This window comes from Syngnathoides biaculeatus, chromosome 13 (genome assembly GCF_019802595.1).
Source record: "Syngnathoides biaculeatus isolate LvHL_M chromosome 13, ASM1980259v1, whole genome shotgun sequence".
NCBI classification, from domain to species: Eukaryota; Metazoa; Chordata; class Actinopteri; order Syngnathiformes; family Syngnathidae; genus Syngnathoides; species Syngnathoides biaculeatus.
In genome coordinates this window covers 5,422,651-5,437,845 of record NC_084652.1, presented here as the reverse complement: position 1 = coordinate 5,437,845, position 15,195 = coordinate 5,422,651, and the positions used below count along the sequence as shown (strand labels likewise).

Here is a 15,195-nt window from a genome sequence, read left to right as displayed (position 1 = left end):
CAGGACCAACCAGGCCGACTACCCGTCTAAACCGGCTATTTTTTAGGGTTTTTTTTTGTCCTGTGTATGTTCCTGAAGTGAGACTTTCAAATTTGCCAGCTTCCTACGTAGTACCAGATGTGTCATAACCAGAACGCTAGCGCAGACCCAAATGCACGGATCAATAGACAGGAAGCCAGTTAGACGAAGGTCTTTATTCGTTCCGATGTCGAATGCCGGAGAGTCAGTCACAGCGAGCAGAAGTATCAGGAGCGTCAATCTTACGGGGTTGGTCGGAGGACAGGCGAAAGTCGGCGCACAGCGGTTCAGGATCAGGACTGCCGAAGTGCGGGAACGAGGCATGGATGGCAACGATCTGGCAAAGCCACACCCTCCGCTGGGTCTTATATATACTGGGGTTAATTATCAACGATGAGGCCCAGGTGTGCGCCTCCTAATCAACGCAGGTGTGTCGGGGACCTCCACAGCCAGGGCTGGGACCGGCAGGACCATGACAAGATGGAGAACAGCGTTCGTCTATAATATGGGCCCCGATCCGAGTTTAATAGCAAAGATATAGTCCGACGCCTGTTTGTGTTGAAAGCAAATGTACCAGCAGCAGTTTAATTCGAGTGCCCGAATGCACCACCTCGGACACAGCCGTGTCTCGCTTTGGTGAGTTCTTTCTGAAAGGGGACATCTAATCCAACTCAGAGAGAAGAAGAAGACATCGTCTGGTCGACTGCAGTGTGTACATCGCTGAAACGATCCACCGCCCCACTCTGGGTTGACAAACGATGCCCGCAAATGTAGTCGAAGTTCCCGAGTGAAAACGAGCCGCTTACGTACGACACAACAGGTCAACAGCTCGCGTTTGACCACTTGCACGGCGTATCACTTTCACACCATTGATTCCCGAGCTCGGAGAGCCCGCACTCGACGGGCCCTAACCGCCAGCGCTCCGCCGCCACGCACCGAAAGGATCAATGGATTAGTTTTCACGAGACGCGCCGCTCTCCGCGACCGCCGGGGCGTGCCGGCGCATGCTAAGAGGCGGATTAGCGCGTGGCGGGAACGAGCGCGGGCGGTCCCGACCGGCGTCCGCCGGGCAATCTCGCGGCCCGGGATGGTGACAAATGGAGAGGTGGCGGCGGAGCGCTCACGGCTCCGACTCAATCATAGTGAGTCAACACCCCGGCAAAATCTGACCCGACACCATCTTGCAAACATCTGCTCTCATTCCTTTACATGGCCGCCTTCGACCATCCTGCCGCGCGGAACATCGAAGCCTTTGCTTCATTCTTTGTCCCTCCAGTCGTGCATTAGCGTGACGAATATGGAGCGAGGACAAAATGTACCTCGTTCATATTAGAAAATATTCAACATGGGGATGCGCGTGTTGCATCAAGCCGGAACTTTATTGGGCAAAAATCTTTAATGGCATCGGATAAACTCAAACAGACGAGAATAAAGTTGTCATTTTCGCATCTTCTGGAAATGGAGTCGTAATCTCACAAGAACAGGGTGGCCTAAATGTGACTGTGAGTCCGACTCTTGTCTGTCACCATATGTGCCCTGCGATTGGCCGGCAACTCGTTCAGGGTCTACCCCGCCCCCTGCCCGACGACAGCCGGGATCGGCTCCGGGACTCCCGTGACCCTCGTGAGGATAGGTGACTCAGAAAATGGATGGATGTGAATTTTTCTGTTCAAAAGTCACGGTGAGAATAAACTTGTCACTAATCACCATAGCTGGATTTCTTTTTAATGCACATTTACATTTGTTGAAAACTTGGGATAATAAATGGTAATGTTGAGATTATGTAATTATCCGATAATGCGCATATTGGACATATTGCATCAAAGCGGTTAGATTAGTGAGATAAAAGCCTTTAAGGGCGGTCGGAAGCTCTTATGAGCCTCTGTGATGCATATTTCCAGTACGGCGTGTGACACTTGCATATTTTGTCGAGCAAAAATGAAGATTGTACACGCCCGACTAAATAGGAGCGTATAAACCTCGGCCTCCCTCGACGGGAGACGGATTCTTAACCTCGCATCCCATAACCCCTCTTCTTTGCATGTCAAAGTGCTCCTCGGGACTCCCCCCCCCCCCCACAACACACCTCCCAACCCATCTCGATGGCAGTGCATGAATAATGCAGCAGTGCGGGCTTGACTGTCTGACAGAGCGACTCAAAACCAACACCTGGCACAGACTGCGGACGGCCGCGTCGCCATCGCCATTCACACTCAAGGACAGCAACCGCAAATAAATACTGTAGAGTCTTCTTCTGCTGGGAGGGGCGGGGGGTGGGGTGGGGGGGTATATGTCATTACATCTGCGTGTTTGTTCCGAGAGCTGTTTCTAATATTTTGACACTCTCGTGCTCCTAAATGGGCTGACCGAAATATTAGGAACAGTTCCCGGTACGATGGAGGAAACGGAAACCGGAACGGCGGGAAATGCATGGGCAGGGGCTGTTTTCACTCCATGAAATGGGGGGAAAAAAAAAAAAATAATAAAAAATCGAACTTTATGATTGGAAAAAAGTTGAGAGAAAGTTTACAAAATTTAAAAACAAAAAGACATTTGTAAATAACTTTCTGTGATTATCTATCTATCTATCTATCTAAATATCTCAACTTTTTTTCTTGAACATCCATCCGTCTATCCATTTTCTTTTATCCGCTTATCCTCACGAGTGTGGCGGGGAGTGCAGGAGCCTATCCCAACCGACTCGACCGACGCCAGCTCTTGACGTGACTCACTCAGCCACACCCCTTGAAGGCGCACATGCAACACGACTTCTACGCCAGATTCATCCATTTTCTTTTGTCCACTTATCCTCACAAGGTTTGCAGGAGTGCGGGAACCTATCCCAGCTGTCAAGGGGCAGGAGGCGGGGCACACCCCGAACTGGTCGCCAGCCAATCGCAGGGCACAATTGAGACAAACAGCAGCGCTCACAATCACACCTATGGGCAATTTACTGTATCCAATTAATGGAGCATGTTTTTGGGGATGTGGGAGGAAACCGGAGGACCCGGAGAATACCCACGCTGGTACGTACGAGGAGAACATGCAAAGTCCACACAGGCGGGGCCGGGATCGAACCCGGGTCCTCAGAACTGTGAGGCCAACGCATTACAAGCCGATCCACCGTGCCGCCTCTTAAACATTACAACTCTTTTTTTTTTTAAAGGGGAAAACGACGACTTCATTCTCATAAAATGAATGAGGGTGACTTTTTCTTTCAGAAAATGCACAACTTTATTGTAGGATTCCAACTTTAAAGTATTTCTATATTTCAACTTTATTACCTGTCGCGTTTCATCTTTTTGAATAGAAAAAAAAAAAAAACGAGTTTATTCTTGTGAGAGGCGACGCATCCCTGGTGGGGCATCCGCCGCTTGGACATGCTATGCAAGTGGAAAGAGGAAGAAGAAGAAGAAGAAAAAGTGAGCGAGAGCGTTGACGTTTATTCACATGCAAGCGAGCTGTGCTCACCTGAGGGCCTTTTGCATTTCCACTCACCCCCCCCCCCCCCCCCCCGTGTCCACCAACCACCCCCCCACCCCCAAACACACACACACAATCCTAGCATGTTGCCTTTTATCGCAACCTCTCCATTATTCAGGTCGGTCGGCCGGCGGCTTACAGTACGTGCACGCAAGTGTGTTTTGGGCCGCGTTTGAGTCTCACGCCGGCTTTCTTGGGATTTTAAAGACGGAGTTTGTTGAATATAGCCCCACCCCCGCCCCCACCCCAACTGAGTCCCCGACCAAAGCCCTCGTATACGTACACAACCCCAATTCTGAAATTCATAATCAGTTTGGTGACCATTACTAAGACAGGACTTCACACTGCAAACAAACCAACATTAGCGACGGCTGCTACATAGGTAGAATTATTTACAAGTATTAATAATATAGTGTTATTATCACGCTAAATATTATGGGTTAAAGTTTCATTTTTGGGGGTGGATGTCAAATGAAATTAATAAAATTAAACATCAAAAGGAGGTTATAAATAGTGGCGGCGCTAGCTTGAATCTCATCATAATGAAGTCGTCCTTACAAGAAGCGCTACAAACGAGTGGTTTGTCAGTCGAGTCGATTCGTGATATAAAAAAATGTTTCGCATTTGAATGAAAACGAGTCAATGTACTTTTGTTATTCTGACGAGCATTGCAATGATTCATTCCACCACGATTTTAATATAATGCACAATGCTTCGGAACATGTACTTCGCTCAGAGCTAGCGGAGGCGGCAGGCTAGCAAGAAAGGTGGCAAATTGGAGGATTTATGGCATCAGGAAAAAAAAATTCTACTTGTGGGCGAGCTACAGTGAGGGATCCTTGTTAAAGTGCAGTGAAGAAAATAAGTATTTGAACACCTGAGAAAACCAATGGCAATATTTGATATAGTAGACCTTTGTTTGCAATTACAGAGGTCAAACGTTTCCTGTAGTTGTTCACCAGGTTTGCACACACTGCAGGAGGGATTTTGGCCCACTCCTCCACACAGATCTTCTCAAGGATCAGAGAAGCTTCTGGGCTGTCGCTGAAAAACACCGAGCTTCAGCTCCTTCCGAAGATTCTCTATTGGGTTTAGGTCTGGAGACCGGCTAGACCAGGCCACAGCCTTGATATGCTTCTCAGGGAGCCACTCCTTGGTTTTCCTGGCTCTGTGCTTCGGGTCATTGTCATGTTGAAAGACCGACCCACGACCCGTCTTTGTCATGATCCTGCCGCTCCAGCCCGGGCTGTGCGGGTGCCCACGCGGCCGCGCTAATTGGAAGGCACACACCTGCGCCTCATGCGGGCTGATTATCCCCTGTATATATAGGACCCCGATGACTCCGCCAGTTCTGTTCTCCGCCAGATCGTTGAGCTTCATGCCCCGTTCGAGTACTCTCGTATCCCTGATCGTCAACCCGTTGGTACCGACCTCCGGCTGTTCTCCGACCGACCCCGTAAGCCTGACTCCTTTGACACTTCTGCCTTCCTTGATCGATCTCCCGTGTACCGACTCCTGCCTGCCCGCTGACCTGCTGTCTACGCCCGACGTCTCAACTACCGCTGCAGCACCTGACTTCCTGCCCGATCCCCGACCATTTAATAATAAACGTTTTTCCCCGAACTACCTTGCATCTTCCGCGTCCTCCTGCATTTGGGTCCTACCGCCGTTCCGATGGGTCGTGACAGTCTTCAATGCTCTGACTGAGGTTGTTCCCCAAAATCTGCTTGGGCAATTTCTCCGCAGCCCTTTCCAGCCGTGTGGAGTTGTACAATTTTGTCTCTGGTGCCTTTGGACACCTCTTTGGTCTTATCATGGAGTGGAGGTGGACTTTTAAAGGCGGACTAACAGGTCTTTGAGGGTCAGAATTCTAGCTGATAGACATGTGTTCAAATACTTATTTGCAGCTGTATCACACAAATAAATCGTTAAAATAAAATCATACATTGTGATTTCTCGATTTTTCTTTTAGGATTGTCTCTCTCAGAGTGGACATGCTACCCACGATGAACATTTCAGACCTCTCCATGATTTCTCAGCGGGAGAACTTGCAATATAGCAGGGTGTTTAAATACTTATTTTCACATGTACTTCGCCGAGAGCTAGCGCAGGCAGCGGACTAGCAAGAAAGGTGGCAAATTGGTCCGGTCGGTGAGGATTTATGGCATCAGAAAGAGAGAAAAACAAAACAACAATCTTAGGATTCGACGTGTGGCCAAGCTCCGGTGAGGGATCCTTGTTAAAGTAAGCCAAACTAAAAGATGAAAATTTTCTGGAACGTGGAGAAACAGCTGAAACCGCATCGCTCATAAGTCAAAACGTGTTTGCGTGATTTCTTACTAGCTCAATAGAAAGTTTTCAAATAATTAATTTGGGCTTTTCATTTATCGGGCCATTATTTTATAATAGTAGTAGGAGAGAAAAAAAAAAATTCAAATATGATTTCCTCGTATGCATTGTCAGGAATAGGGCGTGCGCATAATGCAGGGTTTGTTCCAGAATAAAGCTTTTGGATGATAATTTGACAATAGATGTTTATTTACGTGTGTTAGAAGAATTGTCGGTCGGCATGCAATCTCAAAAATGTCATTTTTATGTCGAGCTTGCTCGATTGCCAAACAATAAAAGCTCGGACAAAAGTGTTTGTTAAAAAAAAAGCTCCCCAAAACTTTTCAGCCACAAATGCTGATAATACATAATAACAAATACGCATTATGTCACATTTTTTAAGTGGGCCCCGCTCGGAAAAAGCTCCAAATGGAATCGGGCGGGCGAGCGAGAGAGACATCTGGCCGCCGTGCTGAACGCGCGCGTTCTATTTATACATTTTCAGCAAATGCTTTGTCAATTATTGAAGTTGTGCCGCTATTTATGCCGCGTCATGAAATATGCATGAAGCGTCTATAAAGGATGCGTTGTCTCCTCACTTCACTCGCGCGCACAAAACGGGGACAAGGCAAGACGGAGGTCTTTGTGTCATCGGCGGGCTTTTACTCGCCCGCTAAACTTGACTTAGTGCGACTATTTTCGCATTTCTTCACGTTTAGGACTTTAAGGCTGATTTGTTTGCACTCGAGTGACTAATGTGAATATTTAAAAGGCGCACGTCGTGAAATATTAATGCACTTTTGGGGGTTGGGCTGGGGGGTGGGGTGGGGGGGGGGAGTTAATGGGAAGAAATGTAGCTGGCATCAGAGGAGTTGCTTGTTATGAGTTCATTTTTTTTCCCCAACATAAAAGAGACAGAGAGGCTTCTTTTTGGGAAAATGAGGATTCACAATTCATACCTGACGACGACTAACGAGGCAATGACGACGCGCGTGTGGGTTTGTGCGTGAACGCTGCTTACCATTAAAAACTTGATCGTCGTTTTGCAAGCAGACTGGGGAAAAACAAAGATGGTGGAAATGTGGAACAGTTCCAAGATACACCTGAAAAAAAAACAAATCACATTTACTGTATGCGCAGTTTCTAGATTACCCCTTTGTAGCCTTGGTTCAACACACGTGCACACACAAGTAAACTAAAAACCAAAAATCATATTTAATCCAGATTAGCCTCGGTATACACATTTCTGGCACTTGTACAAAGGGGAACGAGCGTGTGGAGATGCGGTAACTAAGTTGTTGTTGTTGTTTTGATTTCCAACAGCCAACCACTCCCTTTGGAGCCAGCAACTTCTTTTCACTTTTGAATGTCTGGCCCCTCCCTTAAAAATACACACCCCAGGTGAGCTTTGTCCTTCTTGCGATTGACCATAACATTTGAGAATATTTTCATTTTTGTGTATTTAGTCAGCGGCACGGTGGAGCAGCTTGTAGAGCGTCCGCCTCACAGTTTTGAGGACCGGGGTTCAAATCCCGGCCGCGCCTGTGTGGCGTTAGCATGTTCTCCCCGTGCCTGCTTGGGTTTCCTCCCACACCCCAAGAATATGTATTAATTGGAGACTCTAAATTGCCCCTAGGTGTGATTGTGAGTGCGACTGTTGTCTGTCTCCATGTGCCCTGTGACCGCTGGGTTTGGCTCCAGCACTCCCCGTGACCCTCTTGAGGATAAGCGGCAAAAAAAATGGATGGATTAAGTCTACATTGCCCCTAGGTGTGATTGTGAGTGTGGCTGTTTGCCTCTATGTGCCCTGCGATTGGCTGGCAACCAGTTCAGCGTGTACCCCGCCTCCTACACTTTGACAGCTGGGATGGGCACCAGCTATCTACGCAACCCTCGTCAGGATAAGCGGCAAAGAAAATGGATGGATGGACTCTAAGTTGCCCCTAGGGGTGATCGTGAGTGCGTCTGTTGGTCTGTATGTGCCCTGCGATTGGCTGGCAACCGGTTCAGGGTGTACCCCACCTCCTGCCTGTTCACAGCTGGGATAAGCTCTGGCACTCCCCACGACCCTTGTGAGGATACGTAGTGAAGAAAATGGATGGATGGATTAATTGGGGACTCTAAATTGACCGTAGGTGTAATTGTGAGTGTTGTCTGTCTCCATGCGATTGGCTGGCAACCAGTTCAGGGTCCTGCCCGATGACAGCTGGGTTAGCTCCTGCACTGCTGGATCCCTCGTAAGGATAAGTGGCTCGGAAAATGGGTGGATGGGGTCTAAATTTCCCCTCGGTGTGATCATGAGTTCAGGGTGTACCCCGCCTCCTGGCCGGTGACAGCTGGGATACGCTCCAGCAGTCCCCGCGATCCTTCTGAGGATAAGCGGCTAAGAAAATGGATGGATTAAATGGGGACTCTAAATTGACCGTAGGTGTAATTGTGAGTGTTGTCTGTCTCCATGCGATTGGCTGGCAACCAGTTCAGGGTCCTGCCCGATGACAGCTGGGGGTTGGCTCCTGCACTGCTCGTAAGGATGAGCGGCTCAAAAAATGGATGGATGGGTTGTATTTACTCATGGTGCCTACATGTGGGCTGTGACTGACTGGCGACCAGTTCAGGGTTCAATTGTTTATTGCTGAGCATGTCGCTAACCAAAACGGCAGCACCTACCCGAGGCGCGGCACATGTCCGGCGAGATGATTTACGCGTGCGGGCCTGCGACTTCACCGTTGTTGGAATTGGAATCATTCTGAAATGATTCCTGCTAATGTGTTCATTGGAGAATAAAGTCAACATTGTTAGTGTGACAAAGTGAGAGGAATATAAATACGCGGCGTAGGTGGGTGCGAGTTATCGCACAAAGCTGCGAGTTATTACGACCGAGGGGAGCGCGAAAAGAGCGCGCTGCAGCATTTTGGAAACAAGCAGGAGATATGAATATTGATTTTAGCATTACGTCGCAGTTCGCCGCAAAAAGGCTTCACTAACCTGCGCTTTGAAAATCGACGGCGGTCAACTTTCCTGGACTAAACATTTATTTGTATTGTAGAAAAAATTATGACTTCTCTCAATTACTTCAGACTTTTTGTCGAAAGTATGATTTTCAAAATGGGATTCCATTTTTTTTTCCACTTAATACTTCCAAAACTGTGACTTTATGACAATATTTTGTATTTTATTAGATTCTCTGCGGTCCATATGATTACATTGTTTGTTTTCCAACTTGCAACTAGTTCATTTCAAAACGACAACTTTGTCTTTTTGCTTGAAATTATGAATTACCGCTACATATTTTCAATATTTCGACTCAAAAGTACCAAACATCCGCGCTTCCTACGGCAAACCTCTCGTCAAATCCGACCGCACCGGAGTCGGCTGGTTGGGGGCGCGTTGAATCTAAATTGAATGCAAACAAGAATTAATCCCACAATTAGATGAAATAAACAAAACGTGCCAAAACGGGGCTGTCGGTACGACGCCGGTGAGACGGCCAGAGGAGATAACGATTTTACGCGTCTCGACGTCCCGCGCGTCAATAAGCTCTGCGTGTCAAGGCCGAGCGTCAGAGGAGACGTGGTAGAGGGTGAACGGGATTGTCGAGGGCGTGCGAGTCCTCACAAATGCTCGACCAGGCTTTCGTGAGACCCCCCCCCCCGCAGGCCTCTCGCTGGCCTCTCTCACGCTCCTCCGAACCCGGAATCCGCTTTTTCACCTCGCCGTCTCCGTGTCCGCCTGCATCCCCGGCAACGAGCTCACGCTACGCGCCTACAAGTGGATTGCCGACTATTAGCAAGCGGTAAAAATAGCCTCGTACCAGCTTGTCATGTGACTGTGAAGAAGTGTAAACAACATGAAGTGGAACATACCAAGTGCCACAATTTAGACTTCAACATTCGCGCCTCGAAGGTGCACGTCGGAGACAATTTAGCAAATTTTGCGACTATCCGGTGCAGTGGATCGACAAATTATATTTAAAAAAAAAAAAAATCAAGGGAGCGGTATACAGTAATAAAATATTTATAAATGATGCAAAAAAAATATGGTCCCTGTCATGAGCAAGAATGGACCACGCCTGCCCACCACTTTGGGCGGTCTCATCTCTGGCACCCGTCAACGGTCACGGCAACGTGATTAGACCAAGTAGTTAAGTTGGGGTTTTGTCACTGGCATTTGCCAGTTCGTTGCCTTGCGTTAGTGAGTAGCGTTCACTGCCGGCAGGAATCTCCACCACCGAGAGTAAGTGTAGCATGAGCTATCCTCGTCACAGCAATTCTGTGCCACCAGAGTTTATCCCGTCTTTGTTCATGTTTCCAAGATTGCCTCCTAGTCATCAGACCTCGCTTCATGTTTTTTGGACTTTGCTCATAGCCTAGCGTTGTTGTGCCTCTGCCTTCTCTGTCAAATTACAACGTGTATGACCTCTGCTTCGGATAAAACTAAGCCTAACATCATGCCCTCGTCTCGGAGTCCTGCATTTGGGTCCATTGGTGCACGACAGAACGAACTGGCAAGCTCTTGGCTGTGGTCTATTCTTGCTCATGACAGGTCGCTACTGAACTGATTTTACCTACAGGGCAAGTGGTCCGGAACCTAACCCTACTATAAACAAGAGATTACTATAGTTGTATGTACAGGTTTACTTTGACTTATTCTCATGAGTTTTTTTTTGAGTTATCAGACATCGGTCATCGAATTATTCATTTTGATTTTTTTGCTTTGTACAGCTAGCCAAAATTTGACCAACATTAAGAGTTTCAGATTTGCCCCCCTGGGTGAAAAAAAAAAAGTGTTGCAATTAATGAATTCAAATTTGCATGTGTGCAACAAAAAAAAAACAAACAAAAAACAAAAATAAACAAAACAAACAAATACAAAATATGAATACTCGCAAGGACCAACAACCCGACTCAACTGACGCCAGCTCTTGACGCGACTCACTAAGCCACGCCCCTTCAAGGCGCACATGGAACATGACTTCAACGCCACATTCGTCCATTTTCTTTTCCGCTTATCCTCACAAGGTTCGCACGAGTGCTGGAGCCTATCCCAGCTGTCATCGAAACTGGTCGCCAGCCCATCGCAGGGCACATGGAGACAGACAACAGTCGCACTCACAATCACACCTTGGGTCAATTTAGTTTGTCCAATTAATGGTTGCATGTTTTTGGGATGTGGGAGGAAACCGAAGTGCCCGGAGAAAAACCCACACGGGCACGGGGAGAACACGCGAACTCCGCACAGGCGGGGCCGGGATTTGAACCCCGGTCCAACAGAACTGTGAGGCAGACAGTTGTACTATGGCACATCCAATTTTCGTACATATTTAACGACATTCGGATTCATTTCAATTGGAAATATGACCCGGGCGACAGCGTACATCGCAAACAAATCCTCCGGCAGTGTTTTGTCAGCAAACAAATAATCAATCATTTCATGATTGCTCATCCCTCATTCAGGCAGTGTCAAGGCGGCTTGTAAATGATGTTAATGAATTGCGGCGGACTGTTTGGAAGTCCTCATTAGAACTTTGCCAAATCACTTTCAAGGGGGAGCGACAACAAATCATCAGAACCCCCGACTGCGACTTTGCATTCTCATCTGCATTCACGTTTCTCGAGTCGTCGCGACTTTACCGCCGGTCCCCAAATTTCATTTGATTTCCTTTTTTTTTTTTTTTTGATTGGCTCCCAAGATGGAAAACCCCCACCCCACGCCACCCCTCGCATTTACATTTCAGATACGCGAACATCGATCGGGTTTGCTCAATCAAGCGGCGGCATTTAAATTAACGACGTCCCCCCCTCTCCCCCTCGGTCGTGTCACCCGAGTGCCAATTTAGGATCAGAGGGCCCGAGCCCCGAAATCGATATTAAAAACGGCATCACGGGCGATGAGGGTTATTTACGGCGGGGGGGTTGCAATCCCATACCCGACTCATCCCGCGATTTCATTTCGAGACTTAGCTCCTCGGCGGTCTTTTTTTAGAGGGGACGGCGTCGCCCCGTTTGGGGCCGTTTTAATAATTCACCGCTGACACGTTCCCAGGAAATGAGTCTTTTTTTAATATATTCCTAATGGTCCACTTAAAGGTTATGTCTATCAGATGGCTCGAGCACGGGGGACACGCTGGCATTTTAATCAGCGCACGAGCGCACGAGCGCGCGTTTCTAATGAATGCCGGCGTGACGCGGCGAAACCGGGACGCGCTTTCGTGTTCCCGTTCAAAAAGGAGCCGCGGAGCAGTAACAATAGTAGTCGTCGTCACCGATAATTACGAATGGTCGGCTGTGGCATAATTTCATTGAGTCGTAATTTGGGTTGGCTGCACGTAGGGATAAAAATGAGAATGGACTGGACCACGGATGTCAAACTCAAGGCCCGGGGGCCAGATCCGGCCCACCGCATGATTTTATGTGGACCGCAAAGGAGGTTTTTGTTCAAATCTGTACAAAAATTTCAAATTGTCACATCATCGTGACATATCGCAAGCATTTTTGTGTTCCCAAACAACAATAGCTGAAAAACCCATTACGCTCGATTTCTGATTCAAAACTCGTTTATAAATTTCATGTGTAAATATCATGAGGTGATTTGAGATTTTTATGGTTTCATAACGTCCATCTGAGGGAAACCGGGACTACAATGTGGGCCGCGACAAAAATAAGTTTGACACCCCTGTACTAGACTACCTATCCATCCATTTTCTTCACCGCTTATCCTCACGAGGGTCGCGGGGAGTGCTGGAGCCTATCCCAGCTGTCAACGGGCACGAGCCGTGCTACACCCTGAACTGGTCGCCAGCCAATCGCAAGGCACATGGAGACAAACAGCCGCACGCATAATCACACCTAGGGGCAATTTAGAGTGTTCAATTAATGTTGCATGTTTTTTTTTTTTTTTTAAAAACCCGGAGAAAACTCACGCAGGCACGGGGGGGGGGGGGGGGTGGAAGAACATGCAAACTCCAGGTCCGGGATTGAACCCGGGGACCTCAGAACTATGAGGCCAATGCTTAGCCAGCTGATCCACCGTGCCACCTGTACTACACTATGTACCTGAAATTTTTAATACCATATTTATTTTTAGTAAACCGCAATTTTTTATCCTTTGTGCATTTATATCCCGCATAACAGCAGCACACGCTGATGATATAAGAATACTCGACGTGTAAAGTACGATCAGTTACCACCATACTTTGCTGGTTTTCATTAGATTGTTCCACATTTATGGCTTATAATTGTTTTATTGATGTAATTAATTATGTGATCGACTACGGATGTACAAATCTGGGTTACCTCACCACAGTAGGATGGGAACCCCGCTATTAACCGAGGACCCCCTGAAATCTAGAACTGCAAAATGGTAATGCCATACCCCAAATTAGACAAAGAAAAAAAATTATAGGCACTATCACTCGAAGGGTGTTATGACTTTTACTTTGACACCATATGTTTTTGTAGTCTTTATGACAACACAAAGCAGACACAGCATCTGTAAAGATGTCATGTTTTCAAAATTATTCAATCCAATCACCCTTTTTCTGTCACTTCAACACTACGAAAAAAAAAAAAACAATGGCAGAAGGTCGAGGAAGTTTGACATTGCTCTTTACTCTCGGTTTTAATATATCCATAAGTGAGAACGGAAGGTTGTGATTCTACACGTGCCCCCCCCCCCGGGCGATTGCCCGGCAACCAGTACGGGCAATTATCGAGCGGCGACCTGAAAGTGGATCACGGTCGAGTGTGAAGCACTTGGGATGAGAATCGGCACCTCTAAACCTGAGGCTGTGCTACTCGGTCGTATAAAGGTGGAGTAACCCCTCTCTGGTTCAGGGTTGAGATCCCCGCCCGAGCGGAGGCGTTCAAGTATCTCGGGGTCTTGTTGTAGAACCAGGGGTGAGATCGACGTGGCCGATCGGGGCGCCATCGGGAGTGATGGGGACTCGGCAGCCGTCCGTCACGGTGAAAGAGGAGTTGAGCCGATTAGCCAAGCTCGACACATTTAGCAACCCTGATTTACAGATATTCCCCCCCCCCCATTATTGTTTTTTTTTTTCCTCTCATCCTTTGCACCCGTGCAATCCATTTTTCACGACAAACCGGGTCTCTTGGGAACTTACGAAGGGTAAATCCATAATCCCGAGAGTTCGAGCAATATCTGGCAAAGCAACGAGCTGGCATTTTGGCTAACACGAAGGAACAACGAGCTACCTTCCCGCAGGTAAAACCACATTGGCTGCATCTCCTGCCCGTGACATCACACCCGGACATTCGCCATTGAAAACACGCCTTGGCCCCTACTGTGGGAGACGAACACGCCCCCTTCTGACACAGAATCCCTTTTTAAAGAAGAGAACATCTCACAAACGAGTGAAGTGACCGGGTGAATATAGCCCTATCGTTTCGAGCCATATTTAGATGATATGCGGAGCACGGCCAAACCACCAGGTAAAACGAATAAAAACAAACGAGTCCACTTGAGGGCGCTCCTGCCCCGTACGTCACTTCCTGCTTCTTCTCGACAAACAGTTTTTTCATTAATAACACACTAAAAATCATGCGTTTCACGACAGTGGACCTTTAAGGGCAATCGCTATTTTTCATCGTGCTCTGCGTTAGTCGCCGTCGCGAGCTGTACCATACGCCACCACTGAGACCATTCCGACGTCCCTCGAAACAGAGAGTAAAAACCGCGCCGCAGTCCTTGATCCTCGGGAGTATTTTGACGAGCTCGTGCCGCAACGTGTTACTGCGACGGCCGGGGAACCATAAACTGAGACAAAAATAAATACATAATGTGCCCTCCTTTGACTGGCACTGTAATAAAGCAATTAAAAAGAGTCCAGAACGAGACCACATGCCGTCGTCTGAAAAACTGACGTGTGCTAATTGGACTTTTAGGTATTGCCCTTTCTTTCTTGCAGGTAATGATTATGTACAAGGGGGGGGGGGGGCAGCGAGGAAGGGGGGAGGGGGGCAGCATTACCGTCACCAGCAAAAATTCCCAACTTGTCGCTTGTCTCATTAGCGCTGTGACGCCGGTGAACTGTGTGACTTTTCCATCGGCAGGTGATCCCTTTATTCCCCCCCCCGACACACATACGCCCCCCCACCCCTCCCGAGGCGGTCGTGGGCAAAGTCAATAGGGCGCATGAATTTGTAGAACCCCTTGGCGCCCTCGGGACTGTGATAATGTCAGGCGTTTGATGCCGGAGGGGGTTACGGCGCGATGAATCAAGGAGACGCCGGTGCTTGATGAAAAATACATAAGGCCCCGGCAACACATGATCTCCGGCGGAAAGGTCGTTAAATAAATAGAAAGTCAGTAAATATGAAAAAAAAAAAAAAAGACCTCATCGCAGCAGGC

General features: G+C 47.9%; 1 protein-coding gene across 7 annotated transcripts in view; it reads right to left on the bottom strand.

Moving 5' to 3' along the window:
* Positions 1–15,195, bottom strand: part of yes1 (YES proto-oncogene 1, Src family tyrosine kinase) — a 192,721-nt gene that overhangs the window by 76,916 nt on the left and 100,610 nt on the right. For all 7 annotated transcript variants that reach the window (XR_009797761.1, XM_061839547.1, XM_061839551.1 and 4 more), the window contains one exon: positions 6,851–6,932. The gene's annotated coding sequence lies outside the window, so the exon portion shown is untranslated. The remainder of the gene's footprint in view (positions 1–6,850; positions 6,933–15,195) is intronic.